The sequence below is a fragment of the Meles meles genome, chromosome 4, assembly GCF_922984935.1.
Source record: "Meles meles chromosome 4, mMelMel3.1 paternal haplotype, whole genome shotgun sequence".
Classification (NCBI taxonomy): domain Eukaryota; kingdom Metazoa; phylum Chordata; class Mammalia; order Carnivora; family Mustelidae; genus Meles; species Meles meles.
In genome coordinates, this window is record NC_060069.1 from 20967745 (window position 1) to 20977250 (window position 9506).

Sequence of the window (9506 nt, forward strand, 5' to 3'; positions counted from 1 at the left end):
TCGATAAACCATTGGCCACACTAATCCAAAAGAAAAGAGAGAAAGCCCACATTAATAAAATTATGAATGAAAAGGGAGAGATCACAACTAACACCAAGGAAATAGAAACAATCATCAGAAATTATTACCAACAGTTATATGCCAATAAGCTAAGCAACCTAGATGAAATGGATGCATTCCTGGAAAGCTACAAACTCCCAAAATTGAACCAGGAAGAAATTGACAACCTGAATAGACTGATATCTAGTAATGAGATTGAAGCAGTGATCAAAAACCTCCCAAAAAACAAGAGCCCAGGACCTGACGGATTCCCTGGGGAATTCTACCAAACTTTCAAAGAAGAAATAACACCAATTCTCCTGAAGCTGTTCCAAAAAATTGAAGCAGAAGGAAAACTTCCAGACTCTTTTTATGAAGCCAGCATTACCCTGATCCCCAAACCAGGCAAAGACCCTACCAAAAAGGAGAATTTCAGACCAATATCACTGATGAATATGGATGCAAAGATTCTCAACAAGATCGTAGCAAACAGGATCCAGCAGCACATTAAAAAGATTATCCACCATGACCAGGTGGGATTCATCCCTGGGTTGCAAGGTTGGTTCAACATTCGCAAATCAATCAGTGTGATAGAACACATCAATAAGAGAAGAGAGAAGAACCACATGGTCCTCTCAATTGATGCAGAAAAAGCATTTGACAAAATCCAGCCTCCGTTCCTGATGAAAACGCTTCAAAGTATAGGGATAGAGGGAACATTCCTGAACTTCATAAAATCTATCTATGAAAGACCCACAGCAAATATCATCCTCAATGGGAAAAAGCTTGCAGCCTTCCCATTGAGATCAGGAACACGACAAGGATGCCCACTCTCACCACTCTTGTTCAACATAGTATTAGAAGTTCTAGCAACGGCAGTCAGACAACAAAGAGAAATAAAAGGTATCCAAATTGGCAAGGAAGAAGTCAAACTCTCTCTCTTCGCAGATGACATGATTCTTTATATGGAAAACCCCAAAGACTCCACCCCCAAACTACTAGAACTCATACAGCAATTCAGTAATGTGGCAGGATACAAAGTCAATGTACAGAAATCAGTGGCTTTCTTATACACTAACAATGAAAATACAGAAAGGGAAATTAGAGAATTGATTCCATTTACTATAGCACCAAGAACCATAAGATACCTGGGCATAAACCTAACCAAAGAAGTAAAGGACCTGTACTCGAGGAACTATAGAACACTCATGAAAGAAATTGAAGAAGACACAAAAAGATGGAAGACTGTTCCATGCTCTTGGAAGGCAGCTATGCTCACCACTATACCACCAACGCTGCACTGTTCCATGCTCTTGGATTGGAAGAATAAACATTGTTAAAATGTCTATACTGCCTAGAGCAATCTATACTTTTAATGCCATTCTGATCAAAATTCCACCGAAAATTTTTCAAAGAGCTGGAGCAAATAATCCTAAAATTTGTATGGAGTCAGAAGAGACCCCGAATTGCTAAGGAAATGTTGAAAAACAAAAACAAAATTGGCGGCATCACGTTACCCGATTTCAAGCTTTACTACAAAGCTGTGATCACCAAGACAGCGTGGTACTGGCATAAAAACAGACACATAGACCAGTGGAACAGAGTGGAGAGCCCAGATATGGACCCTCAACTCTATGGTCAAATAATCTTCGACAAAACAGGAAAAAATATCCAATGGAAAAAAGACAGTCTCTTCAATAAATGGTGCTGGGAAAACTGGACAGCGATATGTAGAAGAATGAAACTCGACCATTCTCTTACACCGTACACAAAGATAAACTCGAAATGGATAAAAGACCTCAACATGAGACAGGAATCTATCAGAATCCTAGAGGAGAACATAGGCAGTAACCTCTTCGATATCAGCCACAGCACCTTCTTTCAAGATATGTCTCCAAAGGCCAAGGAAACAAAAGCAAAAATGAACTTTTGGGACTTCATCAAGAGCAAAAGCTTCTGCACAGCAAAGGAAACAGTCAACAAAACAAAGGGGCAACCCACTGAATGGGAAAAGATATTTGCAAATGACAGTACAGACAAAAGGTTGATATCCAGGATCTATAAAGAACTTTTCAAACTGAACACACACAAAACAGATAATCATATCAAAAAATGGGCAGAAGATATGAACAGACACTTCTCCAATGAAGACATACAAATGGCTATCAGACACATGAAAAAATGTCATCATCACTAGCCATCAGGGAGATTCAAATTAAAACAACATTGAGATACCGCCTAACACCAGTTAGAATGGCCAAAATTAGCAAGACAGGAAACAACGTGTGTTGGAGAGGATGTGGAGAAAGGGGAACCCTCTTACACTGTTGGTGGGAATGCAAGTTAGTGCAGCCACTTTGGAGAACAGTGTGGAGATTCCTGACGAAATTAAAAATAGAGCTTCCCTATGACCCTGCAATTGCACTGCTGGGTATTCACCCCAAAGATACAGATGTAGTGAAAAGAAGGGCCATTTGTACCCCAATGTTTATTGCAACAATGGCTACGGTCGCCAAACTGTGGAAAGAACCAAGATGCCCTTCAACGGATGAATGGATAAGGAAGATGTGGTCCATATACACAATGGAGTATTATGCCTCCATCAGAAAGGACGAATACCCAACTTTTGTAGCAAAATGGACGGGACTAGAAGAAATTATGCTGAGTGAAATAAGTCAAGCAGAGAGAGTCAAGTATCATATGGTCTCACTTATTTGTGGAGCATAACAAAGAACACGGAGGACATGGGGAGATGGAGAGGAGAGGGAGTTGAGGGAAACTGGAAGGGGAGATGAACCATGAGAGACTATGGACTCTGAAAAACAACCAGAGGGTTTTGAAGGGGTGGCGGGGGGGGTGGGGGGGTGGGAGGTTGAGGAACCAGGTGGTGGATATTATGGAGGGCACGTACTGCATGGAGCACTGGGTGTGATGCCAAAACAATGAACACTGTTATGCTGTAAATAAACAAATAAAAATTAAAAAAAAAAGAAGAGGTGACACATCTGGAAATCATGCATCAGCTAGAGAATCTGGACTTGGAGTTGACACCTTTCTTTCCTCTGTCCTTCCTTTTCTCCTCTTTCTTCTTCTCTCCTCCCTTCCCTTCCTACTTCTTCCTTCCATTTACTTCTTCTTGATCTCCTCCCTTTTCCTTCCTCTCTCTTTCCAACTACTCATTCTCCCTATTTATTTGTACTTTCTTTCCTCTGACTTTTATTTATCTCAGTCTGTTAATATGCTTTACATGATGATTCGTCTATCTCCTAATTTAGTGTGTGCAACCATAACCAGAATTACTCTTCATTTAGTTATAGAACTATTGAATTCTTGTTGACTTTTTTGGGGGAGGGGGATCACACATACTTATTTTTCCTGAACTAGAATTTTAGACTTTTATATTATGTCTCAACCACTTCTCTATGGCTTCAGATTTTGGGGCTTGGGAGATAGGAAGAACCATTTATTGGAAAACTAGGCTTTGGTCTCCTGGTAATTCTGTTAAATATACACACCACCCCTTGGGGATGCCTACACCAATCATTCTCCAAATTCAGCTTGCAGCTATTTCTACTTTTGAATTTTGTGCCATTCCATCATGGCATTTTCTAGTTGATTTCTGCTGATGAATTTTTTGAGGGAGACTGGGTTCTATTGTTTGTTGTTCATCTTGTTCATATTAGAGATGGTGCCCAAGTGATTTAGATCAGGTCATCATCTTCGCTGAGAAGTTCAAAGCTAGCTTCTAAACTGGCTTCATTTGATATATTTTAAAAAAAGATTTTATTTATTTATTTGACACAGAGAAAGAAATCACAAGTAGGCAGAGAGGCAGGCAGAGAGAGAGAGGGAAGCAGGTTCCCCACTGAGCAGAGAGACTGATGTGGGGCTTGATCCCAGGACCCTGAGACCATGATTTGAGCCAAAGGCAAAGGCTTTAACCCACTGAGCCACCCAGGTGCCCCTTCATTTGATATTTTAATGAAATTTTTTAACTGAAGTGTAACATACATTTGGAAGCTCCTAAGTGTATGGTTCAATGAATTTTGACAACATGAACACATTTATCAGATCAAGAAGCAGGATGTTGGAGCACTCCCAAATTTCATCGCCTCTCTACTCAGTACACATTTTCAAGAGAACTGACTTATAACATCATTGGTTTCTTTAGCCTATTTTGAACTTTATAGGAATAGAATCATACTGCATATATTCTTTTGTTTCTGAAGTTTTCCCACTCAACATTGTTATGAAATTCATGCCTGTTGTTGCATGTGTGTGTTTATGGGTGAGAGACAAGATGATTAAAACTCCATCCAGTTCCTTCAAAAGATATAACTGACAATAAACATTACTTGAAAAAAAATGTTGTTAGAGATTGGTGATTAAAAAAAAAAGGTATAAAATGATGGGTGTCAACCTTGACTCCATCTTTGAATGGTCCAGGAAGTTTAATCAATTTGGAGGCCCCTGCCCCTGCCCCAAGCCCCTGCAATCTGGTTTAGTTAGAATGTGTCCTGTGCATTTTGATTTTTGAATCTTTGCAGGTGAGTCTAATTTGCAACAAAGTTTCAAAAACACTAGAATGAAACACCATGACTGTCCTTGGAGGCTTATAGTCTGAGGAGACAGTGTTTCATGTAAAAAGATAAGTAAAGTTCCACAGAACAAACAGTGCAGAGGTGAACAGTATTAAATGTGAATGAGATACGGAAAGGCACATGACCTTTTCCCTCATTTTGATTTTTCTTTGTGCTAAAATCATAGCCTGTATTAGATGATGTACTTCTTAATTACAACATTTCTGTCATACTTCCATCATTATAAAACATACATTTTTTCACAATTTAATGTTTTTGGAATTAAGATACAGCTCACAATTATTGTAGACACTAATATGCTTCTTTGTTGGGGCTCCTGGGTGGCTCAGGGGGTTAAAGCCTCTGCCTTTGGCTCAGGTCATGATCCCAGAGTCTTGGGTTCGAGCCGCGCATTGGGCTCTCTGCTCAGCGGGGAGCCTGCTTCCCCCTCTCTCTCTCTGCCTACCTCTCTGCCTACTTGTGATCTGTCTGTCAAATAAATAAATAAAATCTTAAAAAAAAACATGTTTATTTGTTTCTCTAAGAATTTGTTATCCAAGAAATGGATGTGAGCTATAATTAATGATATCTTAGAATGGAAGAAACACAACACAATTTGTTTTCACTTGCTGCTGTTGGATGGGATGTATTATTCTCATCTTGTTTACTAGGATATAAGATCTTGAGGACAAGGGTCAAGTGTTTTGTTATTTTTATATTCCCCCAAACACCTAGTAGGATGCTAACATTTAAGCTCAATAAATACTTGCATATGATTGGAAACCCTTTTCTACTTTTTATTACTCAATATATAGAAATTCATAAGGCTGGGAAAGATCCACCATCTGCTTGCAAGATTCTAGAGAGACAATTGTAGGACTCTCCATAATATACCTTTTTTGGTTGTTGTTGCCTAATTACCCATTTACTATAGGCTAGCAATGTTTCAAATGGTGGAGCGTCCACTGGTCTTTCAACTCCTTCAGTCTTCTGATGGCCAACTTTATTGGGATGGCAGAAGTGGTTTTGTCTTCCCAACAGCTATGGTTTTCATGCAGGAACCACAATGCCTGATCCCCACAGCTCATCTTTTCCATCTTGGTTTTGCCACAGGAGGAGCAAGTGTACTTGGTGTACAGGTTTATGTCAATCTTCTTCACCATTTTCCTGAGGGAGGCACCATAACGGGTTCCATCTTTACCCACAGTTCCTATCTTCTTGGTGTGGTTAGCCATGTCACTGTGAGCTAGGTTTGAGCCCAGTGAGCACAATATACAGTTTTATCCATTTTGGTGTTTAATACCTTGGAACTTGTGTGCAACTAAACTAAAATCACTTTACACTTTCATTACAAGACGTTTCTTGTGTTCTGATGTTTTTCAGGCTGGAGCAGGAAGCATCTAGATTACACTTTCCTGTACAATTACCATATATATACCTGGAGCACAAAAATATTACCACTGCACAGATGTCAGTCTGAAGGATTCGGATTTTTATAAATCCTCTTTATTTAGTATTCTTTTTAGCTGGAACCCACTAAACCACGTGTTGCTCTTTCCCTAAACATGTTTCTTATGGGTACTACTGGCACAGAATTATATTAATAAATTTAATCAACAAAGCTTTCAATATTCCACACTCAGTCAGTGGTTGGTGCATGAAACTGATAAGTTCTCTTTCTCCTTCCTGCATGCCATGAAACTGTTGCTTTCTGATTATATTTGCTTTACTTAGGGTGGTTAAAGAAATGGGAAGTTTTCCCATTAAGTCTTCCTTAACTTTGACCTGCTTTTTTTTTTAACGCCCTGAATGGGTCCCAATTCCTTAGACTCTGAGGCATTTCTCACCTGATTGTTGAGGCTCATGAGAGCTAGGCCTGCTGTACAAAACTAGAAGGATGCTGCATGCTAACTGCATCACAAGTGGGGTGGGTGCCTTCTTTTCCTTTAGTATTGTCATATTCTTTTCTTTTTTCCTCTATACCATTTTATTTACAGGCCAGAGGTAATTTCTCGTTGCTCTCCCAGTCTCTCCCATTCCCCCAAGCATCCCCCACAGTCCAACTGCAAAAATACAGGACTCATAGTTCATTCTATTCTCCAGCAGTGGTTCATGGCCTGGGGTGCTTATTAGGCTTATCCATGGAACTTAAAAATGCAGGTAGTGAGGATCTGCCCCCAGGAGATTCTAAATCAAAATATTTGGGTATTTGGCTCAGGCATCTGTGGTTTTGAAGACATGTCATAAGTGATTCTTACATACAAGCCCCTTTGAAGGGCACTGTCTGAGACCTTCTGAAAATGTAATCTTGGATTAAGCTTTATCTACTTTGTACAGATGGTCCCTAAGTTATGATTTTTCAACTTTATGATAATGTGAAAGCAATAGGCTTTTAGTAGAAACCGTACTTTGAATTTTGAATTTTGATCTTTTCCCGGGCTGATTTGATATAATTTGATATAATTTGATATAATGTCCTCTCTTGTGCTCCTGGGCAATGTCAGTCACAGCCACCGGTCAGCCTACAGTCAGGATGAGAAAAAACCGAGACACCAACAACCACTCTGTGCCCATGCGGCCATTTTGGTTTTCACTTTCAGTATAGTCTTCAACCAATTACATGAGCTATTTGATACTTCATTGTCAAATAGACTTTGTGTTAGATGGTTTTGCCCAACTGTGGGCTTAGTTAAGTATTCTGAACGTGTTTGAGCCAGGTTAGGCTAAACTCTGATGTCCTGGAGGTCAGGTGTGTTACCTGTGTTTTCAACTTGCAGTATTTTCAACTTATGATGTGTTTATTGAGATGTAACCCCATCATAAGCTGAGGAACATCTGGACTTCATAGGCCTTTGACTTGACTTAAAGGCTAATATTGTCCATTCCTTTGTTATGTAATAAAAATTTTAAGTATTGGGCTTTGCTCAAGTGTTTACTTCTCAATGCATGAATTTTGTTTAGGATTTTTCTTTCCAAGTTGCTTTCTTTCTGAACCAAGAGCTATTCATTTTTTGGTGTGAGTTTCATCTGATCTGTGTACTAGGAGATGACTAATTCTTTCAAATACAAAGATTCAAAGATAAAAGTGCTGACCACCCCCCTGCCCCCCTTTAAATAACAGATTATTTGTAAAAGGCAGTTGCCTGGGATTCTTGCTGTCCTCTTCTCCCAGTTCCCTCTTCCCTCTTCTCACTCAGGCTATTTTTCTCCACCAGTTCACAGTACATTGTTTAAGGAATCTGAAATGCCATCCCTCACAAAGTCTTTACCGACTGTAGCAGTGTTGGCTCTGCTTGTATCTCCCTGACATTCACCTTTCCAGCTCCTGCAGATGGCATCCTACCACAATCACAGGCAGTCCTCGACCTGAGGGCTTCTTCCCGCCCCTGTGCAAGGTAGGCTGAAAGTGCTGGGGAATTAACGCTCCCCCCTTCCACAGCCAAAGAGGGATGGGTGCTGAGTGAGACAACTTGATATGTTTCGTGATGTCTTCCCGAGTTCTCAAGCAGGAGAGAGTATGTCAGTTGCCCTCATTGGTCAGCTTTGATAGCGCTTTCCCATTATTCACACTTCCTGATTTATGTTGGGTACTTCCTGGGATTGCTGTTCAGATAAACTCCCTGCACTCAGAACTTTGTCTCTAGTTCTATTTTCCAAGAAACCATTTAAGACACTGAACATTTTCTGTTCTCTGGCGATTCAGTTGAGTAACTGGATTCTCTGTGGTTTCTTAGATGTGCATCTTGTTTTCCCAGTCCGATCATGATGACATTCAGAGCTGGAGCTGAGCCAGATGACTCCTGAGTCAATCTGCAGGGCTTTCCACTTTGCTGGCCCCACAGACTTACCTCTGAGTGTGCAGTACATGTGACGTTAGGGCAAAAGTACAGAGTGGGCATACCTCATTATTAAACTCTTGATAACTGGATGGATCCTGAAAAGAAAACCAGAATAGAAAATGAAATTTTTTAAGGATTGTTTTTAAAAAGTGGTTGAAGACTTGGAGGGGAAAAAATATCCTAATAGGTCTTACATCATTCCATAGGAGCAGGGGGGAAGAAACAGGAAGGAGGAGGGTATAGGAAGAGGTGGGGAGGCATCCTTTACCATGCATTTCAAAATAATCTGTAGTATATTTCATGAAGAAAGAGCTCATCTGAGTACAACAAAAAGGAAATATTCTAATAATTTTGGAGCAGGAATATGTGAGAAATTGCTCTGGGGTCTCAAGGGAAAGAACTTGTGCAGTTATCCTAGTCTTGAGTGCAAGTCCCAAAATTACTTAGAAAACTCAGTAATTTTCAGCAAGTTACTATATATAATATATTACAGTGATATCACTGAATGTGACCTTCGTAAAAGGGCGACCTCAGGAAAGAATGCTGATTTGCCTTAGTCTACTGGTAAGAAGAAGAAAAATAGACATTGTCTGGAATAGGTGGACAAGTGTTATACCTGGTTTGTCCAAAGACATTATTGTAAGGGTGGGCAACCTAGCTTACGTGCCAATATCAGCACAGTAAGCAGAGTTTTGCCAGCATGCTGCCTTACTGCAGTGGCTAATCATTTTTCCAGTATTTTGAAGACATGCTCCTGATCATTTAAATTAATTTTGTAGGTGGATGTGACAAATTCCACATCCTTCACAGTCCATCTTTAAGAAAAAGACTGATCTGGAGTCACATAATTTTCTCCCTATTTTTCACAAAATATATTTATATACAATAAAAGCCAGCATTTGTAAGTGTACAACTGAATTTTTTTTAGTAAATTTATAGAATTACACAATCATCATTATAGTACCAATTTGGAACATTTCCATGACTCCAGGAAATTCTGTTAAGCTCATTTGTAGTCAATCTTTGTGACCACTCCTAGCTCTAGGCA

General features: G+C 39.7%; 1 pseudogene; it reads right to left on the reverse strand.

The window, feature by feature from the left end:
* Positions 1-5554: 5554 nt before the first annotated feature.
* Positions 5555-5854, reverse strand: LOC123940059 (annotated as a pseudogene).
* Positions 5855-9506: the final 3652 nt, after the last annotated feature.